Source organism: Stegostoma tigrinum, chromosome 25, assembly GCF_030684315.1.
Source record: "Stegostoma tigrinum isolate sSteTig4 chromosome 25, sSteTig4.hap1, whole genome shotgun sequence".
Taxonomy (NCBI): Eukaryota; Metazoa; Chordata; class Chondrichthyes; order Orectolobiformes; family Stegostomatidae; genus Stegostoma; species Stegostoma tigrinum.
The window spans coordinates 27386869-27405865 of record NC_081378.1 but is presented as its reverse complement, the minus strand read 5'-3'; the positions used below and the strand labels follow the sequence as shown (position 1 = coordinate 27405865).

The 18997-nt window shown below is 38.5% G+C and overlaps 1 long non-coding RNA gene across 4 annotated transcripts; it reads left to right on the top strand.

Annotated features, from left to right (window-relative positions):
- The first annotated feature begins 2977 nt into the window (after positions 1-2977).
- Positions 2978-14408, top strand: LOC125463359 (uncharacterized). Of its 4 annotated transcripts, XR_007249817.2 has the most exons (4): positions 2978-3200; positions 5227-5271; positions 12209-12407; positions 13730-14408. It is a non-coding gene; the product is annotated as an uncharacterized LOC125463359 (long non-coding RNA). The 4 variants fall into 4 exon arrangements; XR_007249818.2 differs by lacking the exon at positions 5227-5271; XR_007249819.2 differs by lacking the exons at positions 2978-3200; positions 5227-5271 and adding an exon at positions 9806-9881.
- The last annotated feature ends 4589 nt before the right edge of the window (positions 14409-18997 follow it).

Below are 18997 nucleotides of genomic sequence, written 5' to 3'. Positions count from 1 at the left end.
TGTGTTCGTCCAGCCTCACATTTTATTATCTTGGAATTCTCCAGCATCTGCAGTTCCCATTACCACTGCTATACAAGTACTGCTTGGTAGCACTGTTGATAACAGTTTCAATCATTTTCCAATGATTACAAGATGTTCTGATGGGGAGTTCATTGGCTGGGTTGGATTGGTACTGCTATATGAAACTCTCTTGCTGCATTTGCTATCTCCCATTTTAGATGAATGCCTTAGCTCCCCCAAAACTGATGACTGTGCCCTAACCAATGCATGGCCAGGCAATACCCTGGCGAGTGCTAAAAGGTATTCCGTGTTTGTTTTTATGGTGAAGTGCCAATGGCTTCTCATAAGCTCTGTGTTCCACAGGCAATTTTTGGAGGAGTATAATGTGCAGAGAATATCTTTCTCAAATGTCACTGCAGTCCTCCCCCTATCCTGGACTGCTCCTGCCCATTGCCAGCAAATTAGAGAACACAGAGTGCTCATTGGGAATCCCATTGCTTCCCAGATCCGGTGCTGAGGGGAAAGTACCAAATGGTTTCACAGTTCCTCAAACTGCTTGACATAAAGTCAGTTCTGTGGGCGTACCACTCAGGAAAAAAACAGTCTGCTCTAAGATTTTTCCTTAAACACATGCCATTGCTCATCAAAGCTTAAAAATGATCAAGAGAGTAGTTCTGGTCACTTAGCCAATACAATAAATACAATGAAAACAATAATCTGGCCATTGTTTGTTTGATATTACTGCCATTTTGCTGCTGTGTCTCCTGAATTACGTTTCTACACTTCAAATATCTTGCTAGATGTGGGTGCTTTGGAATATCCTGATATTGAGTAAGCAGCTTCATAAACATAAGTTCTGATTGCACAGACCAAACCAAATGTCTTCCACTAGTTTCAGCTGATACCTGGCAAAGGCCCACCTCTTTACATTTGTGCCTGGTTACCCTTGGGGCACTGAGGGTCAGAATAAAGGGCCTTGACCCACTCCAATATTTTATTCATATAACTCTCTCAGAATAAAAGCCAGAAAGGTTGAAGTGAATTTTTTTATAGTTTCTGTTGTGCATTTCTTTTCCTGATCACTGAAGAATTTGATTGCCCCATGATGGTCAATGGTACCTCTGGCATCATTGCTGATAATTGAAAGAGCTACACCGGAAATCATTTTCCTTAACTTGAAGTCCATTTTTAATATCTTTGAAGTTAAATCATAAAATGATTTTAAAGTTAAAATCTACACAGAAGAATACATTGTACAAATTTACTTTCACAAAATATGCTATTGCCAAGAATCTTATCAACTATGGAAGATAGCGGGATAGAGGTGGGGAGGTATATAATCCAATTACACCCACTCATATTCCACTAGTATGAACATTATTACATCTCCATTTTTGCAGTGTGTTTTTAATGAGCTTCAATATTTATCCATTTTGGTTTGACTTAAAAAGTGCTTTGCCATTTTTGAAGGATTATTAGAAATATGTTATCTAATAACATGCCAAGTTTCACAGCTCTTGTGAACTTCGGAATTTGTTTTCATTAATTCATGGGACGTAGATATAGCTGGCTACCCCTGCATCCACTTTTCATTCCTAATTTTCATTGCAATGGTGGTAGTTTGCTATTGAAATATTTTTCTGTACTAGAACCTATGTTCTTTTATATTAAATCTACAAACTGAGGGTTTGAGGGGTAACATTGAGAATTTTTACCAATGACAGAATGCTCTTTTATTTACTTTTCATAATTTATCCAGATGAATTTTCAATTGCAACTCAACAAAACCAAAAGGAATTGAAGGCTTTGAGATTTTCAACATGGGACAGAGATTTTCTTTATTTTTATCTGGCAAAATGTTTACAAGCCTCACCATATAAAAGCTTACACAAGCTTTTGAACATCCCACTTAGCAAATTGATCCTGTCCATTTATTTGAAAGGCATGTGACGAATGTGCATTGTTGAAAAAATAATAGATTTATCTGTTAATTATCATAAATACTACAGTGGTCTCCATCAGTTGTAGTTTCCAATGTATACTGCCCGTTAGTAATATCAGTCTATTTCCAGCAGCCCTATTACCTTCACACCAGGTGACAGCATTTATAGGTATCACGCAAAACTCACTGGAACTCTTCCCATTCATTTTTCAGTTTCTTCACTCCTCTGCCTCCAGAAAACTCTTCATTTTTGCTTTCAGCTTCACCTTTAACTCCTTTGCTGCTCTACTGAATGCGCACTTTTTTCTTTCTCTGTCTTTATAGCACAGTCCAACATGCAATGTCAATACATGGCTGCGGCTATACATGCAGCTATATATTCTTTTTAGTAAACAACATCACATGTCATTGAAATCATAGTAAAAATCAAGAGAACTTTCATTTTTTCTGCGATGTTGTTGGTGGTCCCATTATTTGTTCTGGAATAATTGTTCTTGAGGGCAGTGGATTCTGTTAGCATCAGGCATTTAGCAGAATTTGTTGCAAGAGATATCGCCATGAGGGGGGATGGTGTTGTTTCTCATAGATGGCATGTTGTTATCTTAGGTGTAGAAGGTGGTGTCAGGTTTAGGCTTTGTGGCAAATCAGCTGTGTTAATTTGATTAACTCAATGAGTGAAAACATACTTTGGAAGTGGATTGAAATTGCTTTCAGTGAGAGAAGGCCCTTATCACATTATATTAGTTTCGCAAACAGATGGGAAGTGTTAAAAAGACTAATATTTACGCAAATACATCTATTAATACATCATACTGTAATGTTTTCAAATTGTAATCTATGCAGGTGCATTATGTTTCTGTATAAGAGATAAATTTAGTGTCTAAAATTCTACTTTCTCAGAGAACAAACTATTATTTAACGTGAAATGACGATTACTCTAATTAAACTTTTCCAATACAATGCTAGTGAAAAGATAATGACCAGACTCTCATTCCATTTCCACACAAATCTTGCTTTGTTTTCTGTTAGAAGTGTCTGTTCTACAAATCCTGATAACAGTACGCCTCTGCAGTTGTGCAATACATTTTGTGGAAGTATGCAAATTTCTCAGATGTTTCAGCTGCTGCCTTATACTCTGAAATTTTGTGAGTGAACCAATTTCTACCTTGTCAACATCTTTCAAAGATTTCCTAAATATCAGCAGGGAGTTCTCATCCATGTTCTAAAAATCTTTGCTTGTGCTGAATACATTGCGATGGTAAGCAAAATTAAGAACATTAGTATCTTTAGATTAACTGTCAACAATGTGTTTGAAATGGGAATATACTATTTTCATTCATGCTTTTTAATAAAATCGATATGTCATAATAGTCGATTGAAATGTAGACATGTAAACAACTATTGTAAAAAAAAATCCAGTCAAGGGGCCATTACTTTCCAACAAATAGACTATTCTTTTAAATGCAGTGTACTCTTCCTCAATCTTTGATTAATATCCCAGTTTTGTACAGTAATCTCATCTCAGTATTTAAGATGAGTGAATACCAAGTATCCCACAGAGTAAGGACCATCACTGAAATTGTTTGTGCGGATGTTTAAAACAATTTTGTGGATTGTCCTTCTTGCTGTTTCAACACGTAACACTTGTTATTATATTATGTTCAAGATTAAATTAATTATTATGAATAAACTGGAATATTATGGTTAGTGATATGTTAGTGCCCTTAAGGGTGTTTGGATGCATGAAGTCATCTAGATTATATCATGAATTGGGAAAGAGGGTCCAAGAGGCTTTGTATTACAATATTTGTATGCATAAAAAATAACATGGCAATCACAAGTATTAAGAACTATTTAAATTGTTGTATACATATATCTATGCAATTGTACAAACAACATAAGCACATAAGAAGGTTAATCCACAAACATATGATTTTTTTTCTAATTGTTGAAATAAACTTTTAAACATTTTGGTCCAGTTATGTCTAGAGGTAACAGTAGGTTTCAGCAGCAGATGAGCTTCAGCAGGGCAGAGATAGGTTATGTAAAGGAATCATAAGCAGGCCTTCTTTGTGATGGAGCAAAAGTACAATTGGAAACCATCTCAGGTTCAGATATGAGAGCAATTTTGTGAACAGTCTCGTTCAGCCTCAGACAGGAACAGGAATGATGTTGATGAATAGGGAATGGCATTTGTGGCAAGGATTGAAATGAAGGTCTTTGCAATGGTTTGAGAAAATTTCTGCTCATCTTGTGCAGGATATCAGATAAGCTGTAACAAAGCAAGGAAAGTACAGGGGTCGATTGAAATGGGTGGTGAGGTAGAACGGGGGGGTTGTCAGCAAATATGTGGCAGTGCATCATTACCAGAAGCAAACACTGTAATTTCCCTTACTCCAAAAAGAAAGCTCAACCCTATTTAAAGATCTGTTGAAGCACATGATCGAAGATTTTTCCTTGGCCCATTAGAATGATGAGGGGAAAACAATGTTATATAGTTTAGCTTTTAAAAAAGCAAGGCTCATCGAAATCAAAATTCATCAGCATCATAAACCTGATTACCATTTTATAAACTATGTGAAATATTGCCATATTTGTGACCTCTTCAGATATAAGATGTCAAAATGTTAATGATCCAATTATGCAGTATTATAAAATAACTATAATAGCCAGATAATATGTTTTCGTGGCATTGATTGAGGTAAGTATTGGCCAGGAAGCCTGAGATACCACCCTGCAAATTGGACTTTGGCTTAATGTCTCATGTGAAATAAACACTCCATCAAAGCAGTATTCCTTTGAATGTGTGGGGATACCATCAAAAAACAAGGATTGGTAAAGAAGAAATATTGATGGACAGATGGGGTTAATACCTAAATTGCTTTTATTTGAAATATCTATTACTTCTAGTAGCTAAGATTCCAGAGCCCAATGTTAAATGTAACACCTAATGAAGGCTCCCATCTATAATTGCTGAGAGGAGTTGGTCTTTTAATAGCTTTTATTAGTATCAAAATTAACAAATAATGATATTCACTCAACCTTGAGCAATAAACAATATAAATAAGTAATATTTACTTAAGAAATTTTTTCATCAAAAACTAAACTGTTTACTGCATTGAATGAGGAACAGTAAATGTTACCATAATACCAAAATGTTATAAATCACTTCAGTTAGTTTCCTGCAGTTATATATAAACACAAGCACTTCATAAGCATGTAAACATTTGTAACCAGTTGTTATTTTCTGTCTAACAACAGTTGGTTTCTGCTTTTTTCATCAGAAGAAAGGCCCACTCAGTTCAAATTTTGCAGCAGTCCAGAGCAAGGTAATCACTTTTGCACTAAGTGCTCCCAGATGCAAGTTTTATAGAAGTTGAACCGAGTACAGACATTGTGCTCTGTTTATCTTTTAGGCAGGATTTGTTTCACACCAAGTTTTCTACATTAAATTTTGATTTCAGTAATAATAGAAAGTTCATATTTTGTGGTGAAATTTCATTGTACTTACTTTCCTAAAGAAAGCATAAACTAAGCAATTCTTATGGTTTTTGATAACAGATAACAGGTTCATGACCTCTGGTAGTATTGGTGCAATACCTTACTTGAATGATCTGTTTGAAATCATGACCTGCCATTGTAACCTTTTTAAGAAAATTTAAAACTTCTAAGTTTCTCAAAATTACATGCAAAGATTGAAAAAAATGTGCAAAACTTTTACAACCCTTTTGTCAACTGCTTTAAAAACCCATCAAGGCAGATGTAGTCTGTGATAATGTAATTTCTTTCCAACACAATCTTTACGCTTAATAACGAGTTAAAGTTTCATATGTGTCATAAGGGTCTTGCTAGTTTTTGTGGATTTATAAGATTAAATGTGTTCAATCCTGAGACTGTTCACTGTCTATTAATTAATACTATGAATAAAATGTTTGCCTATGCAGGGAAACAGAAATAAATTCCATAAAATTACTATAGAAAACATATAAATGAAACAAAGTGTTTCCTAATTGTGTTAGTAGCCACTTAGAAGATTAACAAATTGTTCATCTTAAAATTTGATATTTTTCTACCAAATGGGGTTTTAGTTATTCCACATTCCACATTTCTCAAATAGTAATACCTTTCTGGTCTTATGAGGTTTAGACTGATGTTCCATTATTTATGAATTCTTCCTACCCTGGTGAATGGAGTAGATTGAATCTTTTATAATCTTTCTGAGCTGCAGGGATGGGTGATAACCCTTGGAGAATGATACAGATTGAAGTATGCAAATGCAATAAAACCATCAAATCTGTGTGGAGTTCTATTAGGATTAATCCTGCAATATGCAATCCAATTATCTTGCATGATCACAAATTGTGATTACCCTGTCTGCCATAAATGAGTGAAAACATACTTCTGCAATGGTCCCAATATGTGCATATTTTGCATATCATATCAATGTGCTGAGTTCAGCAACAATATTCAGGCTGCAAGACCATACAGAGACATACTGTAGACCAGCTGCACGAAGCAGAATGTTCTTGGATTGTATTCAGGAAATGTATAATTTCCTCGGCTTCTTTGCATTGCTAAATATGGCCTGCTCATACATTTGAAAATTTAAGAAGACTATTAAATTTTTTTGAAAAATTTGTGTATCAATTGAGTCAGATAATAGAACATAGAACATAGAACATAGAACATAGAACAGTACAGCACAGAACAGGCCCTTCAGCCCACAATGTTGTGCCGACCATTGATCCTCATGTATGCACCCTCAAATTTCTGTGACCATATACATGTCCAGCAGTCTCTTAAATGACCCCAATGACCTTGCTTCCACAACTGCTGCTGGCAACGCATTCCATGCTCTCACAACTCTCTGCGTAAAGAACCTGCCTCTGACATCCCCTCTATACTTTCCACCGACCAGCTTAAAACTATGACCCCTCGTGCTAGCCATTTCTGCCCTGGGAAATAGTCTCTGGCTATCAACTCTATCTATGCCTCTCATTATCTTGTATACCTCAATTAGGTCCCCTCTCCTCCTCCTTTTCTCCAATGAAAAGAGACCGAGCTCAGTCAACCTCTCTTCATAAGATAAGCCCTCCAGTCCAGGCAGCATCCTGGTAAACCTCCTCTGAACCCTCTCCAAAGCATCCACATCTTTCCTATAATAGGGCGCCCAGAACTGGACGCAGTATTCCAAGTGCGGTCTAACCAAAGTTTTATAGAGCTGCAACAAGATCTCACGACTCTTAAACTCAATCCCCCTGTTAATGAAAGCCAAAACACCATATGCTTTCTTAACAACCCTATCCACTTGGGTGGCCATTTTAAGGGATCTATGTATCTGCACACCAAGATCCCTCTGTTCCTCCACACTGCCAAGAATCCTATCCTTAATCCTGTACTCAGCTTTCAAATTCGACCTTCCAAAATGCATCACCTCGCATTTATCCAGGTTGAACTCCATCTGCCACCTCTCAGCCCATCTCTGCATCCTGTCAATGTCCCGCTGCAGCCTACAACAGCCCTCTATACTGTCAACGACACCTCCGACCTTTGTGTCGTCTGCAAACTTGCTGACCCATCCTTCAATTCCCTCGTCCAAGTCATTAATAAAAATTACAAACAGTAGAGGCCCAAGGACAGAGGCCTGTGGAACTCCACTCACCACTGACTTCCAGGCAGAATATTTTCCTTCTACTACCACTCACTGTCTTCTGTTGGCCAGCCAATTCTGTATCCAAGCAGCTAAGTTCCCCTGTATCCCATTCCTCCTGACCTTCTGAATGAGCCTACCATGGGGAACCTTATCAAATGCCTTACTGAAGTCCATATACACCACATCCACAGCTCGACCCTCATCAACCTTTCTAGTCACATCCTCAAAAAACTCGATAAGGTTTGTAAGGCATGACCTACCCCTCACAAAGCCGTGTTGACTGTATTTGATCAAGCCATGCTCTTCCAGATGGTCATAAATCTTATCCCTCAGAATCCTTTCTAACACCTTGCAGACGACAGACGTGAGACTTACCGGTCTATAATTGCTGGGGATTTCCCTATTTCCTTTCTTGAAGAGAGGAATTACATTTGCCTCTCTCCAGTCCTCAGGAACGACTCCAGTGGAGAGCGAGGATGCAAAGATCTTCGCAAGCGGCGAAGCAATTGCATTTCTCGCTTCCCAAAGCAGCCGAGGACAAATCTGATCCGGGCCTGGCGACTTGTCAATCTTAATGTTTGACAAAATTTTCAGCACATCAGCTTCGTCTACCTCTATCCATTCCAGCATGCACACCTGCTCTTCAAAGGTTTCATTCACTACAAAGTTGGTTTCTTTCGTAAAGACAGAAGCAAAAAACTCATTTAGGGCTTCCCCTACCTCCTCAGGCTCCACACACAAGTTCCCTATGCTATCCCTGATCGGCCCTACTCTTTCTTTGACCATTCTCTTATTCCTCACGTAAGTGTAAAATGCCTTTGTGTTTTCCCGGATTCCTTCTGCCAAGCCTTTCTCGTGCCCCCTCCTGGCTCTCCTCAGACCAGTTTTGAGCTCCTTCCTTGCCTGCATGTAATCCTCTCTAGCTGAACTTGACCCTAGCTTCCTCCACCTTATGTAAGCATAATCATGTCAACAAAAAGGCAGAACTATTTACAACCTATCTACGAAAGAATATATCACTTTTCATCATGGAAAACCCTTCTTCCACTTTTTTAATACTATTGAAAAACTGAACTGAAGCAGTCTCGCATGCTTGTCGTTGCTCTGTATCTTTTCCCTCCAAAATGGTTTTAACAACAAAGGATGAAAGCTGGTAATCAGTGATGAACTTGTCAAATTGAAAAGTATATATTGTAATCCAGATCAGACCTGGCATTTGTAAGCTTAACACTGGACATAAAAGTGAATGGCAGACAAGAACACTGACCTGGAACTTCCTTCATATGCATAACCTAGAAGTTCGAACCAAAAATGCACCCACTATTTTGCTTATTCTGTTGACACCAAGATAAACACACATTTTCTGTGTTTCTCATTAGAATATGCCTGGTAGATGGAAATTAGTATAAACATGCGAGTTCAGAAATCTGAAGAAGGGTCTAGGCCTGAAACGTCAGTCTTTCTGCACCTCTGATGCTGCTTGGCCTGCTGTATTCATCCAGTTCTACACCTTGTTATCTCTAATGTTTTATTTGTGTTTCTTTCTTATCAATATGTTCCTGTTTTATCCTTGTTTTCTGAAGCCCTAACCATTTTAGTCGCAGCACACGTTTGTACGATGTTGTAGAGCTCCTGTAACTTTGTATCATCCAGTTACTGCCAGGAACTGTAATTATGATATTTCCCACAAGAGGTTGCCAATGTATCAACTATTAGATGGTTCAATGCATTTTTTACAGGAGTCCTTTTAAAGAGAATCATTCACTTTAACAAAGATTACCAGGTTGACATCTGCATTACCAACATGGCTCTTAAGCTTAGGTCTTTTTACTTTCTGTTCATCTGAAAGCCTGTAATCCTCAACAGTAAATAGCGAGAAGAAATTTTGGCTTTTCTTTCCACCATCTGTCAAAACGTTTACAGTTTGATGATTAGGTGTAGAAAACCTGCGTAATGTTAGTTATCATTATCCCAAGAGCTAAATGCTATATCCTAGCTTTATTTGAATACTCTGACTTTCTTACTTACACAAAAAATGTTCTGCTTAGAACGCGCTTAAAATTCAATTCTGTGGCATACAGATGATTGATTTTAAGATTACTAGTTAGTTTTTCATGATGGGAGGAGACTGGATGGACTTGGCATTGATTCCATGGACCCAATATACCAACGTACTCAGCAGGCAGCAGTGTCATGCTGGGAGCCTTCCACTCATGCCCCCAATCCCCTCACCACACTCTTCCTTTGATCCACTCTTCCCCTGCTTGTGGAGTAAATGAAGAACAGGTAGGAGATTCATTTGTCTGCAATGATTGTGGGTTTTCTGAAAAATCAGCCAGCAGAAATAGAGAGAGATTACCATAATTTTTATGTGAGGATCATAGTTCCAAGAATTTGGTTGCAATGTAGGAAGAAAATGAATGACCTCGTAAAGATTGCCAAGGTAAGGCTTTTTTCAGTGTCCTAATGTATTTTACTTTTATCCAGCAAATACAATCCTTCCCATTCTATTTCCAGCTACAGGTACTGCACTACTCCTTCCGTATGTAGTCATGCACTCAGCTTCTCACAACTGCACACATTTGCTCTCAACTTATACGCTATGCGCGTGTTTAAAATCCATCAGGAGACTTACGCTAACCTCTGCTTTGTTTTCTTGTAGAAGGAACTTTCTTACAATTCAAAGATAATGACAGTAGAATAACAGGAAATCCCACCATGAACTGCTTCCATCTTTTCTTGTCAACACATAGATGCATGCAATCCACAACGATCTGCTTTTTACTCTTGTCATTATTTGTAACCCTGTTCTGACCTGCCCTTTATCTGGGCCTTTCGTTCAGTAGGCTATGAAAACCTCAGAGCTCTATCCTTTTTTCTCCGATGTCCAAGGATAAAGCATGAAAGGAAACATTGTATTAGTAACCTGTTCAATGCAAACATGAACTGTGGACTGACTGATATGAATATAATGTAATCATGAGATAATGTATTAACTGTGGCTTTTGCTCACAGGCCTTATTACAGGAAGTGATGCAACTTTGTGACATCCTCCTTAAGAAGAGAACAGCTTGCTTATACTGATCTTCAGGTGTAATGTCTTGGGTGTACACACTTTCCTGAGAGGATGAGGACTTCTGCAACCAGCCCTCCTCATTCTTGTCCATCTAGGTGCAGGACTAATTGCTTCTTCTTCCTATTGTTTTCCTTCTCTTTCTTTAGATCTTCTACCTGGGCCTCAATAACTCCAAGTATTATTTATTGTTACAGAGTTATTGATTTGTTATTCCCTCACTGACGTGGCTCAATTCCTTATCATTTATTTTTAAATTGTCCAATTATCCCCAAATTTTTCAAATAAGTAAACAATTGTAACCAAAGATCACAGTGATCTGTTACTGAGTCAGATCTTTTCTGTCTGGTAGAAAATAAAAGAATTAAGGCCTTAGAATGATAAAGGAATTACATGTAATCCATTAATACACTATTATCAACATGATTTATAGTAGTTTCAACAATATTCATATAATTGTGACTGTGTAAAATGTTCAGTTTTCTGCCTTTTATGCATGTGTATTCTATGCACCTCTCTTATTTGCATAGTTTGAATTAAGGCTTCCTTAATCAGGCCAACAAGCTCTGGTTGATTTTCAACAAATATCCATTTACCAGCAATTCAAAATGAAACAGCAGCAGTGGACTCACAATGAATGGTCGAATATGTAGTATTGTTTTTTGACATATTTGGATGCTGGCTTTGTCCGTTGTATTGGCACCAAGCAAAGGCCATAAGAAATGCATTCCCACGAGGAAAGAAGATAAATGAAGGAGTGCCACCAATATGCTCAACATCTGCATCAATATACTTCGAATTTGGAAGATCCAACAATAATCTAACAATATCATTGCAGACACACATTTTACTGAGCTTCCATCAGAACTCAGTATTCAGTTAAAGGTATGGAAACAGATGCTCTCTCTTTTAGCTGTGGAAATTCTGAGCATGTAGACTCTGTGGACTATGATTTGAATATAGGATAAATAGTCTGGGTAAAACAAAGAATGTGGTCTTCGAATTAATGCTACTTCTCTTAAAAAAATTATTATGGCAATTAAAAAATAATACCTTCTTTAAGGTGGCAAATCACGAGGTTGTTCCTGTGCATTTACTGTTAGGCACTGGACATATTCCAGGAGGCTGATCAAGTTGTTCTGACTCACTGTGATAGTGTGCTAAAATTGAAGCTCTGCTCTTCCTGGAGTCATCACAAAAGTTAAAGATTTTATTGAAGCTGAAAAATTCCCCAATTTACCTGCTTTTCAGACTCAGTTTGACAGAAAGTACATTGCTTGGTTTCTGCACATAACATGAATGACTCTGTATTATATACAGATAGCTTCTAGCTATTGATAACAAGTACATGTTGACAGTTCATAACACTAATAGTTAAAACTCTAACCCTCTTAAAAACTCCCTTTCTACACACACATTTAATTTGACAGATAAGGGGAAGAAACATTAGTATTTTTGATGCTCTTGTCCTTGGCCACAGAGTTTGTTGAAATGATTCTTCTGCCAATCTGAACACTGCTTCTTAATCTTCCTTCTCCAGATATTTTCATCTGTTTGCAGGAGAGCAATTTAATGGACAGAGGCAAAAGTTTTACCTAATATGGTTCAGAGCCAAGCTGGGAACAGGATTTGTAAGATGCTATGTGTGCATCACCACAAGAAGAAGACAGAACATGGACTTTACTCAAGAGAAAGTACCCTGTTAACTGACGGCTGAAAAATGCTGGTTCAGAGTGAATGTAGGTATTAAATCTGCCCTTGCCAAATATCACAATTTTGTACTTGTTGTAGGAAATGTTACAAAGTCTGAGAAACTTCTGAAAACACCCTTAAACTCATGTGGTTTTGTAACTAGTCTGTACTGGAAATCATTTCTAGGTCAGCCCTCTCAACTTATTCTGAAGTTGTAATTGACATAAGTATTGCACTTAAATTAAAACAAGTGCCGTATCTTACAATTTTGCCATCAGGACAAACTTAACGGTAGTTGGACTGAGAGCTGAAAGAGGCCCTAGAGCAGAGGTTTGTGTATGTTTTTAAGACTTGCATGTGGACCAGTCGGATCATCACAGCAAAAGATACATTGTGCTGGCCATTGTTGCCAAGGGTCCCTAGCAGAAGGCTCCATCACCTGACTTTATCAATTGGGCAGCCACTTCCTGATAATGTTGTTGACCAGAAAATTGGTAAATGGTGTGTTAATGTGACAAACATGAGTATGCCAAATTTTACGCCATCACAACTTATGCTACAACTTACTGGAGAATAGGATGCTGATTGGAAAATCAATTATGACTGACATTGCCATGGAGAAAGTATAGGGAATTGTAGGCTTCCAAAGCTCCAAGGAATTCAAAAATAATGGGGCAGCCTTCAACATATTCCTTTTGATTGTATGATAATGTGCCAACTCAATAAACTGTAAGAAACTCACCTTAATACCTCAACTAATGATTTTAAATTGGTTGTTGATATAGAAATTAGCACGCACTGGATTTTTCAGCAATTACTGCCTAACTGTGTAATCATATCTATTAACTGTTTGTTTTTGGGTTTTCGAAGTGCAGGCAGGTTAATTATCATCTTTAGTTGCCTATTATGAACAACCAAAGTAACATACTATTCAATTTAATCAGCCAATTGTTGGAACATCCAGCCTGCATACTTGGCATAGCCAGCACTGAAATTCAAATGTAACTTTGCTCAAATGTGTGGTAGGTAAAATGTCTTGCTGGACAGACAGCAGCATCCTGTCAGTGGAAATTACCACCCATGTAGCCACAGCATTGTAGCAGTGTAAATCCCCTTATTTAGCTTGATATTACTATTTTTGCAACACTTGAGCTGGACCAGGAACTTTACATTTTCGAAAAACTGTAGCCTTTGGACCATTTGTGAGTTTTTATGCTACAAAGTGAGCAATGATTTCATGTAGCTAGCCATTGTCCCACACAATTGCTTTGACATACTCGACTCTTCTGTCAAGCTTGCAAAGTAGCATTGGACTGTCGTTGTATTTACAAGATCTATTGTATTTACTTTCCTCAATATGTAATTTTAGAAATCTACTGATGAATTCTTCATGATTGCCTATCACAAACCCACCTTTAACCAGACAATAAATGTACATGTGCACAGCCCAGACCATCACGGAAGCCAAACTTCCATCCATGGAATCCACCTCCACTTCTCGTTACTATGGAAACACTGCCAATATCGTCAAAGACTCCTCCCACCCTAGTAATACTCCCCTACAACCTCTTCCATCAGGCAGAAGATACAGAAGCTTGAACACACGCACCAACAGGTTGAAGAACAGCTTCTTTCCTGCTGTTATTAGACTGATGAGTGGACTTTCTAACTTCAAATAATGTTGATCTTGTTACTGTTGACCTTAATTATTATGTCTCCTGTGCAGTGTAACATGTAGGCCTCACTTGGTCCAAGCACCCTATGAATTGTATGGAAACAAAACAAATGCTGAAGGTCATAGTGATCAGCTCTGGCGAGGAGTCATTTAGACTCAAAATATCAGTTTGCTCTCTCTCCATGAATGCTGTCCGACCTGCTGTGATCTTCAGCATTTGTTGTTTTCAATACAGATTCCAGCATCTGCTGTAATTTGCTCCTGCTATGATCTGTATGTCTTTGCTTACTATGGTCTGCCTGTACTGCTCGCAAACAAAGCTATTCACTGTACTTAGGTACATGTGACAATAAATCAAATCAAATCAAATGTGCTACAGGATTGGTCTTATCAACAATCTTATTTATGAATCAACATGTTAAATTCCTTCACTCTCAAGCTACACTCCAGCCAATTCTGTTTTCTTCCTACAAGCCTTACAATCTCATTCAAGCAGTCTGTAGGACATCAATGTTCCTTAATAAAATATCTGCATTGCACTTAATAGATAATCTTCTATGTAGATTTAGAATCTCACAGGTATCTTTAGTATTCTTCTTGAAATGTCATTAACTGTACCTCATAACAACTTATACAGGAATTTGGTGATAATTATGTTAGCCATTTAACCACAGCATTGAGTTAATGTCATTCTTTTACTAGACCAGTGACCAATATGAGATAGTATGCACCATTGAGAAAATAGAATGCTTCCCCAGAGCAAATTTAATGATATTCAATTAAGATTTAGCTCAAAGGTTTGCAAAGCTCAACCATCAAGCTTGGGCTCAAAATTTTTGAGGTGGCAGCAAAATACTGAGAGTTCAAGTAAAAAAAGGTAGGTAAATGGTTTCGTAGAGCTCAGATATTTCTCAGGCCCAGTGCTCCCAAAAAAAGGTCTTACAATGGTTGTGCAGCCACTCTGTTGAGATTAATTAATACATAGCGAGATGGGCCTTAAGTGATATGATGGACAGTGAAGCTCATATTCATAGCACACAAACCACAATATTGGGGAACAGACAAATGAAGCATCATGAAACTATAGAGTGGAATTTACCAGAAATTAGCCAAGAGCCAGTTTTGGAAGATTTCATGTAGGATTTATCTTTGTGAACACACAATGGGGTTTTTCATGCTTTCCACAGAAACCCACCTTATTAGCCATGGGGCTAAGTCTCCATGATGCCCTGCTCATTCTATCTTACCTCTCACCAGAGGCAGAAGTTCTTAGGCTGTTGAAACCTCCCAGAAATTCCACGTCAACACCATTTTGAAATCTCATCTGTGCACCAGGTTGAGGTTTGCCAGCCGTGAGCTGCCCTTCACAGTGTACATAATGGGAGGGGAACCAAAAAGAAATGTTCCTCAGGGCATGCAGATGACATGTCTGACGCTTCATTGCAATGCAAGTGCACATTTGTAAACGCAGTACAGTTTAAGAACCGAGCAATATAGGCTACCCATCCTTGTCGTAATCCCATTTAAAAACCTTATCTAAGAGAGTACTACTCTTTCCCAAAGCTCAGTATAGTCTAACATCTCATTGTTATTCATTGTGGGACCATCATGTACTGGAAAGCTTTCAAATGTTCACTTTTATTCATCAACAACAAAAATAGAGAAAAAAAACAAATGCAAAAAACAAGCTGTACTGCTTGTTTTCAGACAGTAACAAATTTGCAGTCAATGAAGGATCACAGCTCACATCTACTGGAAGAGGGTGTCAATTACATCCTGTCTGGCTTGTTGCATCTGACTTTGCAACGCTCTGTTAGCAGAAGGCAACGTTCCTCCTGCACATTGTCCTCAACTTCCTTGGAATAAATAAAAAAAACTTATAAATGGACATAGATAGTTTGGGTAAATGGGCCAAAATTTGGCAGATGGAGTTTAATGTGGACAAATGTAAGGTTATCTGTTTTGCTAAGAAGAATAAAATGGCAACTTATCATCTAAATGGAGAAAAACTTCAGAGTACTTCAGTGTAGAGGGATCTGAATGTTCCTGAGCATGAACTGCCAAAAACTACTGCAGGAATAGTAGGTAATAGAGAGGAAAAATGGAATTTTAGCATTTATTGTTAAAGGAATAAAGCATAACAGTGGGGAAATGTTGCTGCAACTGTACAGACATTAGTGAGACAGCATCTAGGGTACTGCATATAGTTTTGGTTTCCCTACTTGAGGAGGGATGTATTCCATTGAAGGAAATTGAGAGCTGTATCCGGAGCTTCCAACCATTTGTTTCAAGCAGCCTGCAATGTGTTCATTGCACATGTGCATGTGTCACATTGATGTAGCACAATGCTGTTCAGCAACGTGTCCACTCCCTGCCTAATCACTGACAAGGTGAAATTAAGACATACGCCTGGCTTGTCTGAGCTATATGTCAAGACATGATAGAAGTGCTATGAGCCTTTAAGTTTTGGCTATTTGACCAAAGTATGAAAAGTCATGACAAGTGACGGCAGAGCTTTTGTGTGCATCCAAGTAAATGCAATTGAGAGCATGAGAGAGCAAGCCAGAGACCTGTGGTGCTCCATGGTCTAATCCATGATAGGTGACAGTATGTTCCGCAGTGCAGCATTGAAGTGAAGAACTGTTTTGTATGTGGGTCAGAGATGTGACATGAGGAGGCAGGATACATTGTCCAATGCCAAATTCTATAGACCGGAGTTTGCTAGTGGTCACTGTCCATAAAGCGTGATTTGAGACATTAATAACTGCTGTTTGAGATGGAGCCCTGGAGGAGCAAGGGGTGAGCTGGAGTTGCCAGGTAACGCCTCTGGCTTGCTGTCAGAAATTGTCACCACCTAGTTTCTATCCTGCAGGTGGATTAAAGGGAAGCTGCATATCAATGAGGTGAGATTTGGTAATTATGTCCTGTTAAAACCAGAAATGGATGAAAAAAGCTTCATCATTCACTAGCGATATTATTGCCATCTGTTGAAAATGTGTTTGGTGAATCAGACCATTTTCTTTCAAAGTTGAGAATCTTATTTCTGCTGATCATGCTCCAATTTGCCAACTGACTCGTCATTCAGGGGCTGGGAAGATGCTGCACAATAATGGGAATTCTACCAGTGTCTGAATGACATGGAAAATGATAAGGTAGTTTGGAGAGTAGAGAGAAATTGAAAAATTCAGATTCTTGACATCAAGAAAAACAAGTCACATTTATCCCTTAAGAATTTAATGCCAAATTGTGAATGTTGCTAGTTGGTAACAGGGACCCTGTTTGGATGCATTAATATCTCATTATTCCCTAATCTTGATTTTTTGAATGCACATTGCTATTCTCCTAAATACCAGTAAGAAACTAGATGGTGCCAATTCCTGACTTGAAACTCAGAGCAATTACATGGCAGCTGTAGCTCACTGGCACTGCCTCTGGGCCTGCTCTGCAGGCAGTAACCTCCCACACCCACCATCCATGAGCACTGGCATCAGTAAAGCAACAGCTCACCACATCATTATGGTACACCTTATCACAGTTCAGCACTTCAATACTGCTCTTTGGAGTTCACCTGAGCTTTTATTTCAATGCTGCTGCCAGGCCCCAGTGCATGTGGGGTTATCAGACACCCATTGCATGCATGAAAACAGGTGCACCTCAGGTTTTCTGGCTCAATAAATTGAAGTTTACTTCATAAATCTGCAATAAAAAGCTAGTCTTAGCAATTTTACCATGACGAGATCCATCAACTGTCCATTAATGTCCATTAGGAAAAGGAACCTGCCATATTTACCTGGTCTAGCCTATATGTGACACTCTGCCCACAAATCATCTGGTCACCGCATCATAGGAAGGATGTAGAAGCACTGGAAAGGGTGCAGAGGAAATTTACCAGGATGTTGCCTAGTATGGAAGGAAGGTCTTACAAAAGGCTGAGGGACTTGAGGCTGTTTCCATTAGAGAGAAGAAGGTTAAGAGGTAATTTAATAGAGACATACAAGATGATCAGAAGATTAGATACGGTGGACAGTGAGGGACTTTTTCCTTGGATGGTGATGGCTAGCACGAGGGGACATAGCCTCAAATTGAGGGGTGATAGATATAGGACAGATGTCAGAGGTAAGTTCTTTACTCAGAGAGTAGCAAGGGTGTGGAATGCCCTGCCTGCAACAATCGCAGACTGGCCAACTTTTAGGGCATTTAAATGGTCATTGGATAAACATATGGATGATAATGGAGTAGTGTAGGCTAGATGGGCTTCAGATTGGTTTCACAGGTTGTTTAATGTTCTATGTCATTTGAGTCTGTTGTTCACCGTCAGGAATTCTTTTGAATTTTATTTCTGAAACAGATTGGTGATTTCTGACTAAAGACAACAGTAGTTGTAATTTTCTCTGCCTCCTGATTGGTCACTGCAGCAATGGGTGAGCTGATGCGCCTTCCTTGTGGGGTGAGAGGATGAGGGGAAACAACAAAGAAAACTGAATAGACCAGCAGCAGGTCATAGGAGAAACAGCTGATCATGCTTGCAGCAGGTCTTCAGAGAACAATCCTCCTGCATCAATGTCTCCAAAGTGTCTCAGAGATCCTCAGAAAGCAGGTTGCCTCTGCCTGTTAAAATCACATTGCCTTCCATTCTTGTGCCACAAGTTTCTTCTATGCTGAAGCATATGAAATCAATGACAATTCCCGATTCACCGTTCACTGTCTTCTCAGAGAAGCCACTGAAGTATTTCTTATCAAGAGGAATATGAGCAGCAGAGGCCATTAACTGAAATAATTTTAATGAGGTCCCCGCACAATTTTAATATGTTGTCTGTGAGCAAAGGAGTAGGCATTTGTATTTACCTGCACACCTAATGTAGAGTGCAATTGAATTTCTAGGTAAACATCTTTATAGAATTCTACATTCTTTTTCTTTCTTGGTATGTGGGTGCCAGCTTTAACTGTTCATTCCTGAAAATA